Raw genomic sequence first — 17,306 nt, forward strand, 5'->3', positions numbered from 1 at the left:
AAGAGATACATTTGTATATCAGGGGTTTCAGAGATAACTTATTTAGTGGAAAGCAAAGAATTGGATCTGGGATATTTTCCATGTTTCCCTGATGACATTATAGACTAAGTTGATATACTGACACCAAGATGAAACTTCTTGAATATTTTCAAAACTAAGTAAAGTTTTTGACTTTTGACTGAATAGTCCTAAAGGGTTAGTATATGTATTTCAAATGCTTAAGTTTGATAAGGAAAATATGCTCAGGTTGTCTTTCAAACATATTTAAGAATTATTGAATTCTTGGTCCAATTTTTCAGGTACCAGTTTGAATGGGTATTTGAATGTCACTTCTTGCACTAGATGCAGACTTAACTAATTTTTGCTGTGTGCCTTTTTTACTTCTCACAACCACACTACGAGCTCAAAACTGTAAACTCTACTTAGCAGATGAAAGAACCAAGGCCAGAGTTCCAATGGCAAAAAGAGCTAGTAAGAAGCAGAGATGCGCTAAGTCCAGCCCTCATCCTTCCCCAAACTGTAACCGCTTCTCTCATTGTAGTAATCTGCCCTTCTCTGCAAATACAATAATATGTTGTTTATTTATAATGAGAAATATTTGAGTTAGGGTGAAGTCCCTTTAGGCACTGAACAAGAATGACTGAAAAAAAAAACGTAAGTATCAGGCGAAATGGACTTCAAGGAAACTTGCATTTCTGGATGCAAATGTGGGATAAGAAAGTTTCAAGTCCTTTTTCTCATCTCTGAAATATATCCTACAACAGGGGCAAAAATTGACAGAACAGTCTTTACAGTTGTTGATTGGGTTAAGACCTCCTTGAATTCACTTTCTTAGGTTCCGCCTCGTTCCAAAACTGTGATAGGTAGATATCAGATAATAAATAAGTGAAGTATGGGTAATGAAAAAAAGGATAAAAAATTAAGTGGAGACCAGAGGTAAACGAATGCATACAAATACATGTCACACTGAGGATAAAGACAAAACACAAAGCCTGAAAAGAAGAGTTGGAAGATAATAATAACAACAGCAACAAAGCTGGCTAATAAGCATTGAGAATTTTAATGATTTGCCACAGTGCTAAGCACTTTTACATTGACTGTCTTACTTAATTCTCACTGTAGCCTTATGAAGTAGGAATAAATATTTTGTTATGTTACAGACAAGGAAACTCACTTAATTCTCACTGTAGCCTTATGAATTAGGAATAAATATTTTGTTACATTACAGACAAGGAAACTGAGGCACAGAGAAGTTAAGAGGCTCAAGGTCAACCAGCTAACAGATGATGAATTCTACATGTGAACCCGAGTATTCCAATGTCAAGACCAGGCTCTGGACTGTGCCTAGCTTTATACCAGGTAAACCTGGTAAACATGAATGGGTCAGAGGTTGCCCTTTCTCCACAGCCCCTGGGGTGCTCACAATGAAGACTGGCCTGACTGTCTGCCATAGGTTCCCTCCAAGAAACTGAGGCCTGAGACGAAAATGAAATTCAGTAAAAGTGAAGAAGGGGGACCAGAACAATAAAGTTCAACTATTTAATTTGGATGGTTTACCTTGATCTTGAGAAATAATCCAAACTATCTGGAGAGATGGATGGACTTCATGTCCTTCAGGCAATCCCCTCAGTGCCTCCTCAGCTGTAAACATTCCTTGAGCATTGCTCTGCTGGAGGAAAAAGAAAAATCACAACCATATAGAATGGAGGCCATAAATCTGGACTAAAACTAATCTCAGTTGTTCCCACAATGTTACTCAGCAGTCCTATTACACGTGCTTCTCCCATTTCCCCGAGCTGCAATACCAAACCTTCACCACTCTTCAAAGCTTTCAATCTTCTCTCTTTGGGATGACCTTGTTTCTAAGCTAGGGATGAGTTGCTACCAAGAGTGGCTTTTTTCTGCCATTTCCCCATAAGCCCACCCACATCTGCATTCATCCCTTTTTTGTCTTTGTCTTCATCTCTAGCAAAAAACAGTTTTCTTATCAAAGGCAACTCCATCCACTGGTGCAGGGGATATTATTCCACACTGCCTCTCTAGGAAATCTGCTTTATCAGTCACATCCTTTTCTTCCCTTCAGTGTTGTATTGGCTATTCCCTTCAGCATAAAGATATGGTCATTCTTCTCATTCAGAAAACAAACAAAAAACAAAGCCATTTAATGGCCATTTCTCAAAAAGCATCCCCATGCTTCTTTCTTTAATAGCTATTCTTTTACAAAGTACAACCTAGACTTACTCTCTCTGACTCCACGTCACTCTGCATCTTTGCTCCACTCTAACCTGGCTCTCCCCACATCCCTGCACTGAGAAGGTCCTGTGTACTTACTCACCCAACAGACTAAGTACAGTTAGTTCTCAATTTATGTGGCTTGTTCTGCTGAAATTTCATATTCTTAAAAGTTCTGGTTTTGTCTCCCATGGCATTTCTCTCTCTTTCTCCTGATTTACCTCTGCATTGATGGCTCTGTTCTGGTGTCTTGATTGGTTTCTCTCTCTCTGCCACTCCTTAAATATCAGTATTTTGTTTTCTCACTTTAGTCACTTATTGGGGGGGGATCTTGTCCCTAACAATGTTTTTCATCTAAATCTCGATTCTGAGCCCCAGTTCCATGTCTCCAAATTGTTTTCTTTTCAATTTACTTTTTAATTGAAGGATAACACTTTATAGAATTTTGTTGTTTTCCGTCAGACCTCAATATGAAGCAGCCATAGGGATACATATGCCCCCTCCCTTTTGAAGCTCCCTCCCATCTCCCTCCCCATCCCACCCCTCTAGGTTGTTACAGAGCCCCTGCTTGAGTTTCCTGCAAATTCCCATTGACTCTCCATTTTACATATGGTAATATAAGTTTCCATGTTACTCTTTCCATACATCTCACCCTCCCCTCCTCTCTCCCCATGTCCATAAGTCTATTCTCTGTTTCTTCACTGCTGCCCTGTAAATAAGTTCTTCAGTACCATTTTTCTAGATTCTGTATATGTGCATTAGAAGAAGATACTTATCTTTCTCTTTCTGACTCACTTCACTCTGTATAATAGGTTCTAGGTTCATCCACCTCATCAGAACTGACTCAAATGCGTTGCTTTTTATGGCTGAGAAATATTCCATTGTGTATATGTACCACAACTTCTTTATCCATTCATCTGTTGATGGACATCTAGGTTGCTTCCATGTTCTAGCTATTGTAAATAGTGCTGCAATGAACAATGGGATACATGTGTCTTTTTCAACCCTGGTTTCCTCAGGGTATATGCCTAGGAATGGGATTGCTGGGTCAAATGGTGGTTTTATTCCTAGTTTTTTAAGGAATCTCCATACTGTCTTTCATAGTGGCTATATCAATTTACATTCCCAACAACAGTGTAAGAGTGTTCCCTTTTCTCCACACCCTCTCCAGCATTTATTGTTTGTAGACTTTTTGATGATGGTCATTCTGACCTGTGTGAGGTGATATCTCATCATGGTTTTGATTTGCATTTCTCTAATGATGAGCAACGTTGAACAACTTTTCATGTGTTTGTTTGTCTTCTTTGGAGAAATGTCTGTTTAGGTCTTTTCCCCACTTTTTGATTGGGTTGTTTGTTTTTCTGGTATTGAGTGGTATGAGTGCTTGTATATTTTGGAAATTAATCTTTTGTCAGTTCTTTCATTTGTTATTATTTTCTCCCACTTTGAGGGTTGTCTTTTCACCTTTCTTACAGTTTCTTTTGCTGTGCAAAAGCTTTTAAGTTTAATCAGGTCCCACTTGTTTACTTCTGTTTTTATTTCCATTACTCTAGGAGGTGGATCATAGAGGATCTTGTTTTGATTTATGTCATTGAGTGTTCTGCCTATGTTTTTCTATAAGAGTTTTATAGTTTCTGGTCTTAAATTTAGGTCTTTAATTCATTGAGTTTATCTTTGTGTATGGTCTTAGGAAGTGTTCTGATTTCATTCTTTTACATGTAGGTGTCTAGTTTTCACAGCGCCATTTATTGAAGAGGCTGTCTTTGCCCCTATTGTATATTCTTGCCTTCTTTGTCAAAAATAAGGTACCCATAGGTTCAGTTCAGTTCAGTCACTCAGTCGTGTCCGACTCTTTGCAACCCCATGAGTCGCAGCACGCCAGGCCTCCCTGTCCATCACCAACTCCCAGAGTCTACCCAAATTCATGTCCATCAAGTTGGTGATGCCATCCAACCATCTCATCCTCTGTTGTCCCCTTCTCCTCCTGCCCCCAATCCTTCCCAGCATTAGGGTCTTTTCCAATGAGTCAACTCTTCATATGAGGTGGCCAAAGTATTGGAGTTTCAGCTTCAGCATCAATCCTTCCAATGAACACCCAGGGCTGATCTCCTTTAGGATGGACTGGCTGGATCTCCTTGCATTCCAAGGGACTCTCAAGAGTTTTCTCCAACACCACAGTTCAAAAGCATCTGTTCTTCAGTGCTCAGCTTTCTTCACCGTCCAACTCTCACATCCATACATGAATACAGGAAAAACCATAGCCTTGACTAGATGGACCTTTGTTGCCAAAGTAATGTCTCTGCTTTTAAATATGCTGTCTAGGTTGGTCATAACTTTTCTTCCAAGGAGTAAGCATCTTTTAATTTCATGGCTGCAATCACCATCTGCAGTGATTTTGGAGCCCAAAAAAATAAAGCCTGACACTGTTTCCACTGTTTCCCCATCTATTTCCCATGAAGTGATGGGACCAGATGCCATGATCTTAGTTTTCTGAATGTTGAGCTTTAAGCCAACTTTTTCACTCTCCTCCTTCATTTTCATCAAGAGGCTTTTTAGTTCCTCTTCACTTTCTGCCAGAAGGGTGGTGTCATCTGCATATCTGAGGTTATTGATATTTCTCCTGGCAATCTTGATTCCAGCTTGTGCTTCTTCCAGTCCAGCATTTTTCATGATGTACTCTGCATATAACTTAAATAAGCAGGGTGACAATATACAGCCTTGATGTACTCCTTTTCCTATTTGGAACCAGTCTGTTGTTCCATGTCCAGTTCTAACTGTTGCTTCCTGACCTGCATACAGGTTTCTCAAGAGACAGGTCAGATGGTCTGGTATTCCCATCTCTTTAAGAATTTTCCACAGTTTATTGTGATACACACAGTCAAAGGCTTTGGCATAGTCGATAAAGCAGAAATAGATGTTTTTCTGGAACTCTCTTTATTTTTTGATGATCCAGTGGATATTGGCAATTTGATCTCTGGTTCCTCTGCCTTTTCTAAAACTATGGGTTTATTTCTGGGCTTTCTGTCTTGTTCCATTGGTCTATATTCCTGTTTCTGTGCCAGTACCATACTGTCTTGATGCCTGTAGCTTTGTTGTATAATCTGAAGTCAGGAAGATTGATTCCTCCAGCTCCATTCTTTTTTCTCAAGACTTCTTTGGCTATTTGGGGTCTTTTGTGTTTCCATATGAATGATGGAATTTTTTGTTCTAGTTCTGTGAAAAATGCCATTGGTAATTTGATAGGGATTGCATTGAACCTGTAGATTACATGTGGAAGTGTAGTCATTCTCATAATATTGATTCTCCCTACCCAGGAACATGGAATATCTCTCCATCTGTTTATGTCATCTTTGATTTCTTACATCAGTGTCTTATAATTTTCTGTGTACAGTTGTTTGTTTCCTTAGGTAAGTTTATTCCTAGATTTGATTCTCCCTACCCAGGAACATGGAATATCTCTCCATCTGTTTATGTCATCTTTGATTTCTTACATCAGTGTCTTATAATTTTCTGTGTACAGTTGTTTGTCTCCTTAGGTAAGTTTATTCCTAGATATTTAATTCTTTTTGTTGCAATGGTGAATGGGATTGATTCCTTAATTTCTTTCTGATTTTTCTTTGTTAGTATATAGAAATGCAAGTGATTTCTGTGTATTGATTTTGTATCCTGAAACTTTGCTAAATACACTGATTAGCTCTAGTAATTTTCTGATACTATCTTTAGGATTTTCTATGTACAGTATCATGTCATCTGCAAACAGTGAGAGCTTTATTTCTTCCTTTCTGATCTGGATTCTTTTATTTCTTTTTCTTCTCTGATTGCTGTAGCTAGGACTTTCAGAACCATGTTGAATAATAGTGCTGAAAGCGGACACCCTTGTCTTGTTCCTGATCTTAGGGGGAATGCTTTTAGTTTCTCACTATTGAGAATAATGTTTGCTGTAGGCTTATCATATATGACCTTAACTATGTTGAGGCAGGTTCAAAGTAGATTAAAATTTTTAAGAGTTTTAATCATAAATTGTTGCTGAATTTTGTCAAAGGCTTTTTCTGCATTTATTGAGATTATCATATGGTTTTGATCTTTCAATTTCTTAATATGGCATATCACATTATTGATTTGTGTATACTGAAGAATCTTTGCATTCCTGGAACAAGCCCAACTTGATCATGGTGTATGAGCTTTTTGATAGGTTGCTGAATTCTGTTTGCTAAAATTTTGTTCAGAATTTTTGCATCTATGTTCATCACTGATATTGGCCTGTAGTTTTCTTATTTTGTGTTGTCTTTGTCTGGTTTTGGTATCAAGGTGATGGTGGTCTCATAAAATGAGTTTGGAAGTGTTCCTCCCTCTGCAATTTTTTGAAAGAGTTTTAGAAGGATAGGCATTAGCTCTTCTCTAAATGTTTGATAGAATTCTCCTGTGAAGCCATGTGGTCCTGGGCTTTTGTTTTTTGGGAGATTTTTGATCACAGCTTCAATTTCAGTGCTTGTAATTGGGTTGTTCATAATTTCTATTTCTTCCTGGTTCAGTCATGGAAGATTGACCTCTTATAAGAATCTGTCCATTTCTTCCAGGTTATGCATTTTATTGCCATATAGTTGTTCAAAATAGTCTTTTATAATCCTTTGTATTTCTGCATTGTCTATTGTAACCTCTGCTTTTTCATTTCTAGTTTTGTTGATTTGACTCTTCTCTAGTTTTTTCTTGATGAGTCTGGCTAAAGATTGGTCAATTTTGTTTATCTTTTCAAAGAACAAAGCTTTTAGTTTTGTTAATCTTTACTACTGTTTCTTTCATTTCTTTTTCATTTATTTCTGCTTGAATCTTTATGATTTCTTTCCTTCTACTAATTTCAGGTTTTTTGTTCTTCTTTTTCCAGTTGTTTTAGGTGTAAAGTTAGGTTGTCTATTTCATGTTTTTCTTGAGGTAGGATTGTATTGCTATAAACTTCCCTCTTAGAACTGATTTTGCTGCCTCCCATAGGTTTTGAGTTGTCGTGTTTTCATTGTCATTTGTTTCTAGAGATTTTTTTTATTTCCCTTTTTATTTCTTCAGGAACCTGTTGGTTATTTAGAAACGTGTTGTTTTGTCTCCATGTATCTGTGTTTCTTACGCTTTTTTTTCCTTGTAATTGATATCTAGTCTCATAGCATTGTGGTCGGAGAAGATGCTTGATACGATTTCAGTTTTCTTAAATATACTGAGGTTTGATTTGTGACCCAAGATGTGGTCTATCCTGGAGAATGTTCCAGGTGTGCTTGAGAAGGAGACATATTCTTCTGCATTTGGAGGGAATATCCCAAAGACATCAGTAAGATCCATCTCATCAAATGGATCATTTAAGACTTGTGTTTCCTTATTAATTTTATGTTTTGATGATCTGTCCATTGGTGTGACTGGGTGGTAAGGTCTCCTACTATTATTGTGTTTCTGTAAATTTCTCCTTTTCTGTCTGTTAGTGTTCGTCTTCTGTATTGAGGTGCTCCTGTGTTGGGTGCATAGATATTGACAATTATTATGTCTTCCTCTTGGATTGATCCCTTGATCATTATGTAGTGTTCTTCCTTATCTCTTGTAATCTTCTTTATTTTAAGGTCTATTTTGTCTGATGTGAGGATTGCTATTCCAGCTTTCTTTTGTTTCCCATTTGCATGGAATATATTTTTCCATCCTCTCACTTTCAATCTATATGTGTCTTTAGGTCTGAAGTGGGTTTCTTGTAGACAGCATGAATATGGGCTTTGTTTTCATATCCATTCAGCCAGTCTGTGTCTTTTGGTTGGAGCATTTAATCCATTTCCATTTAAAGTAATTGTTGATATATATGTTCCTATTGCCATTTTCTTAATTGTTTGGGGTTGATTTTGTAGATCTGTTTTCTTCTCTGTACTTCTTGACTATATAAGTCTATTTAACATTTGTTGTAAGGCTGGTTTGGTGGTACTGAATTCTCTTAACTTTTGCTTGTCTGAAAAGCTTTTTATTTCTCCATCAATTTTGAGTGAGATCCTTGCTGGGTACAATAACCTTGGTTGTAGATTTTTCCCTTTCAGTACTTTAAATATATCCTGTCATTCCCTTCTGACCTGCAGAGTTTCCGCTGAAAGATCAGCTGTTAAGCATATGGGGTTTCCCTTGTATGTTACTTGTTCCTTCACCCTTGCTGCTTTTAATATTCTTTCTTTGTGTCTAGTCTTTGTTAGTTTCATTAGTAAGTGTCTTGGTGTGTTTCTCCTTGGGTTTATCCTGAATGGGACTCTTTGTGCCTCTTGGATTTGATGGACTATTTCCTTTTTCATGTTGGGGAAATTTTCAACTATAATCTCTTCAAAAATTTTCTCATACCCTTTCTTTTCCTCTTCTTCTTCTTGGACCCCTATAATTTGAATGTTGGTGCATTTGATATTGTCCCAGAGGTCTCTGATACTATCCCCAGTTCTTTTCATTCTTTTCACTTTCTTCTGCTCTTCAGAAGTTATTTCCACCATTATATCTTCCAGCTCACTGATTCATTCTTCTGCTTCAGATATTCTGCTATTGATTCCTTCTAGAGTATTTTCAATTTCAGTAATTGTGCTGTCTCTGAAGGTTTAGTATTTAATTCTTCTAGGTCTTTGTTAATTGATTCTTGCATTTTCTCCATTTTGTTTTCAAGGTTTTTGATCATCTTTACTATCATTATTCTGAATTCTTTCTCAGGGAGTCTGCCTGTTTCCTCTTCATTTATTTGGACTTCTGTGTCTCCAGTTTGTTCCTTCATTTGTGTAGTATTTCTCTGCCTTTTTATTATTATTTTTTTAACTTATTATGTTTGAGGTCTCCTTTTCCCAGGCTTCAAGGTTGAGTTCTGTCTTCCTTTTGGTTTCTGCCCTCCTACGGTTGGTCCAGTGGTTTGTGTAAGTTTCATATAGGGTGAGATTTGTGCTAAGTTTTTGTTTGTTTGTTTTTCCTCTGATGGGAAGGCTGAGTGAGGTGGTAATCCTGTCTGCTGATGATTGGGTGTGTATTTTTGTTTTGTTTGTTGTTTAGATGAGGCAGGCTGCTACTGGTGGTTGGGTGATGCTGGGTCTTGTTTTCAAGTGGTTTCCTTTGTGTGAGTTCTCACTATTTGATACTCCCTAGGGTTAGTTCTCTAGTAGTCTATGGTCTTGGAGTCAGTGCTCCCACTTCAAAGGCTCAGGGCTTGATCTCTGGTCAGGAACAAAGATTCCTCAAGTGGTTTGTTATGGCATTAAGTGAGATTAAAACAAATATCCCAAAACAAGAAAGCAAAGATGAACCCCAGACAAATGGCAGTTACAAAATCAGGCAAATAATAATTAATGGAATACACACATATACATATACACCCATGAGCAAAGTCAAAATAGTACAACAAAAGTAAAGTACAATAGACTGACCCAGCGAACAAAGGAAATAAAAAGTTATATTTACCAGTTAAGAACAAAACTAACTAAAGTACAAATTGGCAAACAAAGCTAAAGCAAGGTGCCAAGTGGGGAATAAAGAAATGAAAACAAAACTAAGAAATACATTGAGAGGAAAGGAAAGAAAGAAAAGAAAGAAAGAATAGATATGCAAAGTTAAACAGAGGTAGATGAAGAAGATTTATATGTATTAAAGATTAACTGCAAGGGGAAAAGAACAGTAGGAAAGGCAAACAAAGGAATAAATATAGAAACAACATAATAGGTTTAAAAAATTATAAGTTAAAATTATAAAAAAGGGAGAAGAAAGAATATAGGAGAAAAGGAAAACTCCCCAGAACTGCAAAAGCCCAATGTCAAGGCAGAGGTTTATAACAACAATAAAAAAAATGTGACTGAGAAAAAAAGAAAAAAAAAGCTCAAAAGCTTAATTCTATTTCAGAGTGCCAATAAAATCGACAACTACGGGGGGATAAAAGGAAAGAAAAGAAAAAATACAAAAGAATCTACAGAAGCAGTCAAAACATAATAATAAATGCTTTTCTTGAGTCACTGCTGTGAGAGTCCTTTCCCTCGCTGGGAGTCACAGTCCAACTCACTTCCCTAGGATGCTCTCCAACACTATGCTGATCTCTGGACCTGCTGGGGGGGCAGCTCAGATTTTAGTCTGTTCCTTCTCCTCTGTGTTCTTGCCTCCAATGTCCACAGCTATCTGAACTAGTGTGTTTTCTTTTGTGGGAGCTCTCAATGACCTTTTATATATTCCATAGATACAGAGTGTGCCTAGTTGATTGTGTGGATTTAATCCGCAGCTTTGTACAGCTGGTACAAAGGTTTTGGGTCTTCTTCCTTAGTCACACTGCCCCTGGGTTTCAGTTGTGGTTTTATTTCCACCTCTGCTTGTGGGTTGTCCACTGGGATTTGCTCCTGAGGCTGCCCTGGAGGACTTGGGTTTGCCCCTGTGAGGGCCAGGTGTGGAGGTGGTGCAGCTGCTTGGGTCGCAGGGGTTCTGGCAGCAACTCTCGCTCCCTGACAGAGAAGCCTGGCAGGCCACAGTCTGCAGGGTCACAGAGCTGGACACTGCCAAAGTGACCCTGTGTGCATAGGCTCAAGACTTTTTGCTTGTGTCAGCTCTGCCCCAGTGAGAGTTGAGCATGAAGGTGGTGCAGCTGCTTGGCTTGCAGGGACCCTGGCAGTGCCAAGCATGCAGGGACACGGGCTGCCTCCGCCACAGGAGTCATGGCCCTATCCCTATGAGAGTCTTTTTTCGAGCCTCTTGTAGCTGGCGATCAAAAGGCCTCTCTGGCCAGTCTTTCTCCGCAGCTCCGCCCGTTTCAGGCACTTAGTGGGCTCCCTTGCTTGGGGTCCTCCTCAGTTGTTTCCTGCATCAGCCACATAGAGGGTCCCCCTGGCTGGGGTCCTACTCTGTAATTGGCACGTCAGGCACTTAAAGGGGCACCCTGAGTGGGGTCCTACTCTAGTTCAGCGCATCAGGTGTTTGATGGGCCAGCCTCTCTACTGTTCAGCTGCCAATGTTGGCGTGTGGGGAGAGAAGCTATGGTGATGGCTCCATCCCCTATGCGTACCTCAGCAGTATCGCCTTGCTTCCATGGCTGCCTGGCTTTCCTCCACAGGCATTTCCCACAACAGTCTCCTCCCTCACATCCCCTTGATTCCTCTCTTCACAGTCAACAGCAGCGCTCGCCCTGGGATTGCTCCATAATCCCTAAACTCCAGCTCCCAGCTGCTGCGCCTTCCAGGGGATCTGTGTCCCTGTCCCGGGTATGTATGGCTGCATCAAGGACTGTCTGATTCTCATTCCATTTAGGGTGCCACGGATCAGCTGTTTCACTCTCAGCCTTAAATGTTTCTCCTCTGACTCAGAGTTGACCCAATGTGGGGCTCGAAACCCTGCTTCAGTTCCCCCACCCACTGAGGGCAGGTCCAATGCTACTAGCACTCCTGTTTTTTGCCCTAGTTCCTTCATTGTACCAAGTTTCGCATGGGTCTATATATTCTTTTCCACTGGTCAGGCACTCCTGCCCCCTCTCAGCTGGTGTTCTGTGTACATTTGTGTCTGAAGATGTATTCCTGATGTATCCATGGAGAGAGATGTACTCCACGTCCACCTGCTCCTCTGCCACCTTGTTCTCCTCCAAACTGTTTTCTAAACCATTCCACCTGGACATTCCACAGTCCATCCAGAACTGAACATGCGTCTCTTTTCATGCTCATCCCTGTTACTCCACAGAACCTGCATTCTCTCCTTTATTTTGTATATTAATGAATTCCAGACCCTTCCTCTAGTACCCAAGCCAATAGTCTGGAAGCCTTTGACTCCTTTCTCACATTCCAAAATAATGCATTTTTAATTTATTTTTCTCCTATTATACCTCTCATCTCTAATGGGACCACCAGTCTATTTGAATAGGTCCATCAAGTCCCTTAACTGCTGCAATACATCTCATGACATTTGCTCAGTTTCCAGAAATTCCCATTTCCAATTCCTCTTTGCAGTAGCCCCAGAGATCAAACACAAAAATTTGATTATATTACTCCTTTGCTTACAATTGATCATTGGCCTCTCATTACTCACAGCATACACTTTAAAATCTTTTGTCTGTCTGGAAAACACATATTCATGTTTCTTCTTCCTCTGGGAAGTTTTCCAGGACAGATTTAAATATGTTATCCTAATCTGCCACTCATCTTTGTGGATCACCCAATTTAGTAAATCTCATTGTATTTGCCTGTTTGCAAGTTTGATTCTTCACTTGTTCAAATATCTTGAGAGCAGAAACTTGCTTTCTCAACTTTGTATACATAGCATGTAGTATACTAGTAGGTACTCAACAAATATTTAGTTAAAGAAAATGTATATATTTTTAAAAACTATATCATTTCAATGAGTGAGAAAAAATTTGCCTAGGGAGTCTCAAAGCATGCTTTGCCAAAATTAAAATTAGGAATACACACTTGGTTGGGCTTCCCAGGTGACTCAGTGGATAAAGAATCTGCCTTCAATGCAGGAGATGCGGGTTCAGTCCCTGGGTTGGGAAGATTCCCTGGAGGAGGGCATGGAACCCACTCCAGTGTTCTTGCCCAGAGAATCCCATGGACAGAGGAGCCTGATGCAACCCTTCACAGGGTTGCAAAGAGTCGGACAGGACTGAAGCGACTGAGCATGCATGCATGCACCCACCTGGTTAACACAAACAACCTGAGACAGACTGGGATGTATCCTGACCACAACTTATGCTATAATAAGAATGCATTTGCCAAACCACCACTAGGACATGTATTTATTTTTAAGAACTTTAGATCATGGCTGTGAATATCCTTGACTACGTCTAACTACTTCAATGAATTAGCTGAAGTAGGTGTTGGAAAAGGGATTGGATGAGGTCTGTGCATATGCTCTGCTGAGACACTATCCTTCAAGAAGATGGGTTTCAATGCAAACAACCTAAATGTTCATTAGCAGATGAATGGATAAAGAAGACGTGGTACATATATGCAATGGAATACTGCTCAGCCATACAGAACAATGAAATAATGCCATTTGTAGCAGCATGAATGCAACTAGAGATTATTATACTAAGTGAAGTAAGTCAGAAAGAGAAAGACTAATACCATATGATACCATTTATATATGGTATCTAAAATATGGGATAAATGAACCTACCTGCAAAACAGAAGCAAACTCACATTGCCAAGGGAAGGGGAGGAGGGAGAGAGATGGACTGGGAATCGGGGGTTGGTAGATGCAAACTATTCTCTTTAATATTTAGAGTGAATAAACAATAGGTTTCCCTCTATAGCACAGGGAACTATATCCAATCTCCCGGGATAAACCATAATGGAAAAGAGTATTTTTTAAAAAAGAATGTATATATGTGTAAAACTGAGTCATTTCATTGTACAGCAGAGATTGGCACAGTATGGTACATCAACTACACTTCAATTTAAACAGAAAGAGAAGATGGGTTTCAGCTTCTGATAATAGAGCCCTCAGCTCTCACTGACTCTACAGACAGTCGTCTAAGATTCGTCATAAACTGAGGCCAAGAATGCACGGACCTCTTTAAACTATCACCGCTTTCTCCTCCTGGTTGCAGGATATGTGAACAAGGACGATTTTGTGGAGTTTTGTTTCTCAGCAAAACGATTTGTCACCTTCGTCTACAAACTTTTTTAAAAATTTCCCTCACCCCAGTAAGAGACTAACGGTCAGGTCAGTCACTTCCTTACAGTAATTGTCTCTTCTCATGGGGAATATATATACGGGAAAAAATCACATATTGAGCAATCAAAATTTGTTAAGATTTTGTTACATTCTTTTGTTTTCTTTTTTTAATTCCATATATAACTGAAAACAAACAGTATTTGTCTTTCTCTGTATGGCTTATTTCACTAAGAATAAGTAAAATAAGTACAAGCATACCCTCCAGGTTCATCCAGATAGTTGCAATTGGTAAATTTTATTCTTTTTTTTTCCGACTGAGTAATGTTTCATTGCATCCATTTAAAATATTTTCTTTATCTGTTCATCTGTTAATGGATCTTTAGGTTGCTTCCATTTAGGATCCATCCATTTAGGATGCTTTAGGTTTCTTGGCTATAACAAAACAGAAGCAGACTCATGGTTATAGAGAACAAGCAAGTAACCAGTAGGGAGAGAGGCAAGGGGAAGGATAAGACAGGGGTGGAGGATTAAGAGGTACAGATTACTATTTATAAAATAAATAAGATGCAAGGATGTAATATACAGGACAGGGAATACAACTGATATTTTATGACAATCTTAAATGAAGTATAATCCATAAAAACATCAAATCATGTTATGTACTTGAAAGTAATATAACATTGTATGTCAACTATACTTCAATAAACATACAAACAAACTGTTGTTTTGAACCAGCATGTTGAAGGCAGATGTCTGGGCATTGACACCCACTTACAAACTGGGTGACCTGAGGCCAGTCTCCTCCCTATCTTTCATCCTGGTATCCTATTTGACTCTGAGGTTTACATTCTAGGGAAAAAGAACTTTTAACCTAATCTGGCTATGTAGGGTCTTTTAGCCTAATGCTGTGTAAATACAATTCTCCACATAATTTGTGACTTCAGTCAATATACAATTAACACACTAATAGAGGATTATTGGGTGATATCCTCATCTTTGCCACATTCCTTTAAATTGGTTTAATGGTGGGCTAAGCTAGGTCTAGAGCATGATTTATTTATCTGAACTTTGTCCTAGCCTACATTAAAATTTGTATCTTCATGGTCAGCCTGTATTTTAATCATTAATTTCCTCTCCTTTTTTTTTAACCCTTGAAAAAAACTGAAAATTTTCATTTTGAATCAAAAGAGAATCATTAAAAAGAAAAGAAAGAGAGTCATGGAATAAAAGGATTGTGTAAGTAGCAGGAAGAGAGGAAAGAAGGCAGATCGTCAATGACCTACCGTGAGAACTAAGCATTACGACAACTAGTGTTCATTGGTTGAGACTAAAAGATGTTTTTTAAGTTTTAAAAAGATGCTCACCATTCTGGCTAATTAATGCTATGAAGAATCGGTACATCAACTGGCAAGACCAAATATGGTATGCCTTGTATGTTTTAGAAGGTTGTTGTAAGAATTAAATATGGTAACATATATGAAAGCAATTTGCCAATTATAAAGTTTTCCATAAACATGTAGTGTTACCTGAGCAGTAATTTCTTAGGGACCATCAATCTTGGGGTCACTAATTTCCATTGGGGCTACACGGGCTTTCAGCCAGTGATTTTGGGGGCATGCTTGCCTTGATCAGCATGACAGAATTTGCTCCCATAAGAATACCAAATATACCACCTGCAGAGTATTTTATTTGCTTTAAAGGCCAAGGATATTTTTTCCTATTTAAAAAAAATGCGAAAGACTTTCTGTTTTTGAAACAATAAGTGGCACTGACATCTCTCAAGATTGAAAGCACTATTGTCTCATTTTAAGCACCCCCTTATTATTAGGCAAGGATGTTGCTGGCAGGAATGAATAATTAGGTAACTCTTTGTGGGCACATTTTATTCAGGTCCCAAGGGGAACGTGCAATTGTAACATCTCCTTGGATTATTTCACAAACATATGGCAACTGAAGCACCTGAGCCAGATGTACAAGCATATTATACCAGGTCTGTTTTAACTTAAAACTGTGAAATACATCAGATGGTAGAGTTATTTTGGTCATGAACATCCATCATGGAAATAGCATAGAAACGTCTTTTTTTTTTTTTATTGTCCATTTTACTTGGACTGGAAATAATCAAGAACAAAATAGCTTGGAAATCATCTCTTGCAATGGAAGATTCCAGATAAAGTTCAAGACCTAATGAAGTATATGGCCTGGATTTAAATGGGCCTCAGACATCTCCATATAGTTTAGTAATGCCTTTTACCAATATTCACTGCTGGCAGGTCTGAATCTCAACTCAGCCATGATTATTTTTGATTCTCTTTTCCTCATCTTGTGTTTTCACCCCTCTGGAGATGCATATGGGTAGATTAATACAGAATTTAAAAAAAAATAATGAGAATGTATTTTCTACTGATTCAGTAGGGAGTTTTTGTGTTTTTCTTTTAGCCTATCTTATTATCACCACATTGGTTGCTTATTTTACTAAAGAATCCTTGTCTGGTATTGACTTCTTGGAATCATAGTTGTCTAAGCAGGAATGCTCATCCCATTTGCTGGTGGGGACACCACATTTCAGAGTGAATCATTTTTACCCTGAGTTACTTATGCTTCAGAATTAAAAAAATAAAAAGAGATGCCATTGGACTCCCAGTTGTACAATGTTGTGCTTGGTCTGATAAGAAAATAAAGAATACACAGGTGGGGCAACAATGCTTTCCCTTCAATACATATGTGCAAATTCCATTCACATTAATGAGCACTCTGCAAGTGTACTGAAAAGGATGTAGACCAAGTCACAGTGGAATCTATTACTTCATCCAGTTTTTTTTTTAAGCCTAATATCAAATTCCTGAGCTCTTCCTGATAAAGAGAAACACACAGTGCTGAGAAGATGTAAACAGCATGGCGACAGTGGCACCAGGGAGAAAGTACTTACTTTTTATAGCCAGTGTGGCATAGAGCAGAGATTTTTGGGGCTGAATTACTGTGGCTGGCAAATGTTGAAGCTGACAATAGAGGTCCACAGAGTCTGGCATAGTCTGCCTTTGTGTTACACCAAAATAAGGAAACAAAATATTTATGAACTTAATTCTGCCTCTCAATTCTTCCCCTCTTGGAAACGGCAGTTCTCTGTGTGATGATATGTGTAGACGTGCAGTTCAGACAAGTTCCTCGCCAACGTGATATTCTGTAAATGTGGTGCACCTGTGTTTTCTTGGTCACCCTGCTGCCACTGGGGTGCCTTAAAGCACTTTCTTTCAAATAAGTGAGTGGGAGGTGGCGGTGGTGGAGCGGGAGAGTCGGGGGAGAGGAGGGAGTATGATCTTCCCTTTCCTCTTATTTTCCAATTTCTTCTCATTTGGAAAGCCTTGGAACATACATTTAGCTTCAGGTTAAGATGTCGGGTTTATCTCAGTCCAGAGATGTTGGCACCTCCCCACCTGGGCCTGCGGGGGGCCCCGTAT

General features: G+C 38.8%; 1 long non-coding RNA gene across 1 annotated transcript in view; it reads right to left on the reverse strand.

The window, feature by feature from the left end:
• LOC122686267 overlaps positions 1-17,306 on the reverse strand; it is a 553,524-nt gene that overhangs the window by 23,189 nt on the left and 513,029 nt on the right. Inside the window, exon 8 of the long non-coding RNA XR_006338679.1 lies at positions 1,558-1,669. This is a non-coding gene — a long non-coding RNA (uncharacterized LOC122686267). The remainder of the gene's footprint in view (positions 1-1,557; positions 1,670-17,306) is intronic.

The sequence above is a fragment of the Cervus elaphus genome, chromosome 29, assembly GCF_910594005.1.
Source record: "Cervus elaphus chromosome 29, mCerEla1.1, whole genome shotgun sequence".
Classification (NCBI taxonomy): domain Eukaryota; kingdom Metazoa; phylum Chordata; class Mammalia; order Artiodactyla; family Cervidae; genus Cervus; species Cervus elaphus.